Source organism: Rhinopithecus bieti, unplaced genomic scaffold (assembly GCF_001698545.2).
Source record: "Rhinopithecus bieti isolate Rb0 unplaced genomic scaffold, ASM169854v2 scaffold_4480, whole genome shotgun sequence".
In the NCBI taxonomy this organism is placed as follows: Eukaryota; Metazoa; Chordata; class Mammalia; order Primates; family Cercopithecidae; genus Rhinopithecus; species Rhinopithecus bieti.
This window is the reverse complement of record NW_016804510.1, coordinates 120,635-124,862: the sequence shown is the minus strand read 5'-3', so window position 1 is coordinate 124,862 and position 4,228 is coordinate 120,635. Positions and strand designations below refer to the sequence as shown.

General features: G+C 36.4%; 1 protein-coding gene across 1 annotated transcript in view; it reads right to left on the bottom strand.

Moving 5' to 3' along the window:
- TRPS1 (transcriptional repressor GATA binding 1) overlaps positions 1 to 3,585 on the bottom strand; it is a 262,329-nt gene extending 258,744 nt beyond the window's left edge. Inside the window, exon 1 of the mRNA XM_017868850.1 lies at positions 3,503 to 3,585. The gene's annotated coding sequence lies outside the window, so the exon portion shown is untranslated. The remainder of the gene's footprint in view (positions 1 to 3,502) is intronic.
- Positions 3,586 to 4,228: the final 643 nt, after the last annotated feature.

Here is a 4,228-nt window from a genome sequence, read left to right as displayed (position 1 = left end):
TACTGCAGGTTTTTAACAGCTAGAAACATTTTAAAAATTAAAAGTTTTCTGTTATTATTTTTAGCGAAACACACTTGAGAACGACAAGTGTATCCTTAATGTCTTCTTCGGGGTGTCTTAATGTTATATTTGTCTTTCAGTTATAGCTTGGAATCAGAAAATGATTTCAAATGATGCTCCAAATTTGAAGTACATAGATAATTTCACCTTTATTTTTGCTATTTTTTGGATTTGTGCTCTTGGAAAAGGGAAAAAAAAAAAAAAAGTGGGATAGCAAAAAGTAAACCGCTACAATAATAGCTGCTATATGCTGCAGGGACCAGTCGAGTTTCCTCACCTAACTAATGCTTAACAATTAAATGGTTTTCATCTGTAGATCCTACTGCAACTTCAGAGATTCCTGAAGCTCAAAGATCTCTTTCTAACCAAAGTCAAGTTCTACATTATTATGTCCATCAGAAAACCAAACTAAAGGCCAAATTCAGTTCTCAGGAACAGGAGAAACACTGAGAGCTGTGACAGCTCAAAAAGTGATCATAATAATAAAATTGAAGGTATTATTTATAAAGGTCATATATAATTGATAGAATATTTTATACAAACAAATGACTTTGGCCCTACTTACGTCGGAGGATAAATTTTGAAAAGTGGTTATATCCTCTGCAGCACTGTTTACTATTGAACAATGGCATAAAACAAGATTTGGTATTTTACCATATTTACTTTAATCCACAGGTTACAGCTTTCCGGAGACAAATTATTTTTAAAATTACACTAAAACAAACCTCTACGTAATTTTTTAATGTAAATAATTGCAAAGTATGTTAGTCTTTTCCACACACGACAAGTACTCTTAAACAATTAGATTAAATGTCTACTTGGCAAAGGCTAGAAGAGCATCTTTATAGTATATCTAAGGGGACTCAAAATTCCATAAACATAACTATGATAGTAACAAAGAATTTACTTATTTCTGTATAATAACAAAAGATAAATGTCACTTTCACAGAGAAGCCATCACAGTAAAACCAAGTCTACGTATGCTGTCATTAATTTCCCAAAATTTCAACAAATGGTAAATAAGGATGATAAATGAGTACACAAGACTCAGAATTAGTTATCAATGGTATTAGCAGTTATCATCAGCAAAAGAGGGAGAAAAAGAAACCTATTACCTGAAAGCTTGACCTAGCAAGGATGAACAACAAAATACGAGCCCATAAAACTTGCCTGTTTTTATCAGATTGATTGTAACTTGTGAGCTGCAATATTTGGGACAGAACTGTCTGAGTTTATAGTTTTCTCTGCCTGCTAAAAACAGATGCAGACTACCACACTAGCTGTCCTGCGGAAACTAAATTAAGGAAAGGCAAATACCAAGTGGAAAGTTGTCAGCCTGTTGAATGAATGGCTTCATTTTACACACCAGAGAAATCTTCATAAGAATATGTTTTAATGTAAGCCAGTCATTTTATTTTAAGTTCATCACTTATTACAAAAATAATCATTCCTTTAAATCAATTATAGACACCTGCCCCAACTTTCTTAAAGTCTATTTTGTTTTACACACATTAGCACAGTGTTGTTACACTATCGTTGCTATCAAAAGAAGAACCGAAGTTAAAATATAATTATTTTAAAATATTTGTGTTATGAAAAACGTTTAAAGGTCAGTTATCAGTATTTATTCCAATTTCAGATTTGAAATAAAGTTCCAGTTCAAAACCAATTTGCTGCAAGTCCTCTGAAAACTTTCAGTAATGTTTATTTACAACAAAGAAGGTAAGACAAGAGTTTATAAAAAACATACACTCTTTGGTTGCTTTCTTCATAAAAATGTACAGATCATTAATCACATATTGTAGGTTGTATATCTGTACACACATACACATATACATCTAATAATAGTAGTGATAATAGTACCATCACTGAAATACTTAATCGTAAAAGTTGCTTTTCTACAGATGCATGCATTTCCCTGTTTTAAAGGTTTTCCTTATGAATAAAGATTTCCGTATAGGAAGAGACCTATATGACGTAAATCAGAATAAACTCGGGAGTGGTAGGTGACTTAAACAATACTGAAAATATGGTAGTAGTATGTGTAACTCATTTAGGATTAGCACACTGATTCAGATCCTAAACTGGTTTTCAAACACGTACGCAGAAAATTTTATAAAATCATTTAAAATATTAGTCATCGAAATGCTAAGTTCTAAATTCAGTTGAGACTTCACAGCTATTATGACACTTTTCTCCTTACCTTTAATGTTATCTTTAATAGACAAAGGACAAAACCTAAATAGTAGCACAGACCCTCACAGCATCTAGAATTCAAAGGAGTGACAAGCATTGTGTTAATAACTTGCTACTTTCCACCACTTATTTTAAAAGTGTTAGACTAGCTATTATGTATGTAAAAGCAGTATACACATATATATCCTAACATATAACATACATATCAGGAAGCCATAAACATCAGCTTGCCGGTGGTAAATAACACTTTGCCAACAGAGCACTGATGAAGCTTCAGAAGGCCTCACATTTAGAGAAATCAAGTTATAATGTTGGCATTAAGACTCTATTTCCCCCTCAGGAGTTTTATTTTCACATTATTAACATCCAGAAATAATCGCCAAACTTTAGGATGTTACTAGCTAGCCCTGTATATTAAATTGAATCTAGAGATGTTTTTATCCAAAGGTGTAGCTTTAAAAGGAAGTTATGAAATCCAAGGACAGAGAAACTCTAAGAATATGTTTGACTTGTTAGGATTAAGCACATCATTAATAAACTTTCACTTAAAGGTAAAAAAAAAAAAAAAATCCTCAAAATGTTGGTATCATTTCCAGACTGTCCTGTCAGCATCATAACTTACAGGAAACGCTTCATCTTCCCATACAAACCCTGTATTTATTCACAACCCTGGCATACTTGGGGAAAGAAAAAAAAAAGCCCACACGATTTTAGATCCTGTTTGCTTTTATACGTTAACTGGTGGAATATCTGAGAGAGCCTTCTAAGCAAATGAGCGGCATGTAAAACTTCACAACAGTGAGTTCAGAAACTTTCATTCTCATTTTGTCCACGTCAAGAACTGGCTGCCCGCATGACTTTCCTTTGCTGTCCCTTGCATTTTTAACTCTGGCAGCCTTTCCTAAATGATCAACTTTTTCTAAAACCAGCAGGAAAGTAACATGATGCCAGCAAGATCCATAGGTTTTAGCTTCAGAGCTGGAGGACTTTGAAGAATTGTTGGAAGGTTCCTATTTTATTTTTGCTTTGAACAATCAAGTTTTAGCCAACAACCAGGCCCGGAGTTATCATTTCTTTGTAATTTTGTCTCAGGCCCTATCTGTATTTTTCTTTTGTACTTATTATCTCTCCCAGACCCTTTCCTGTTCACCTGGTGTGTTTACAAAAGTTCAGTGAATCTACAAAAGTTCAATGAATAGGCCTAACTTGTCTCAGATTTAACTTCTCCGCTGAGCTTCTCACTTACCTCGCTTAAACTCTAGCCGTGATTTTCCAAAATGGGATAAGAATGAATATTCTACCATAATTTAGATTCACCATTAAGATCCATGGCTTACTCAAAAAACTTTCAAAGCATCAAATATGAGGCCTAAAAAGATACAGGGAAGTAAAGCCCGTCCTAAAATTTAATAAGTCCAAGATTCCCTCTGAAACCCACCAGTCCTTCTCACCCTCTAACTTAAATTGCTTTAGAGTCCTGGGGCCATAAAACAGTTACTGACTTCCCTGGGGAAGGGGGAAACACCACCATCTCAGACAGGTACTAACAAAAAAGCTTTCCCAGCCACAAAAACAGCTTTGCACTTCAAACAGCTCCCACCGCCGCCTCACCCTCAAATTATTCATGGGGTCCTATAACCCTGGAGTTATTTGGAGGGACAGCGATGTTTGCCTTGGCCTTTCAAAGATGCGTTTCTCTAGATCCCAAACAGGAACTAGACAGAAAGCAAAGCGTCTGTCCGCCTGGATGTCCCACCGCTGTCAGGCATTTAATCACCGGCCAGTGTCCCCTGACCCGCGCGACACATGGCGCATCAACCGCATCGCAGAGGAAGTCTGCCCCTTCCTCAGTCCCTAAGGAAGCGCCCGGGCTGCAAGGCCCTGCCACATGGTACGGACAGGGCACAGACCCCTCGGCCAAGCTGTCCTGAGCCGCTCTGAGGCGGGTGCACCAAGGGATGCGACACCCGCC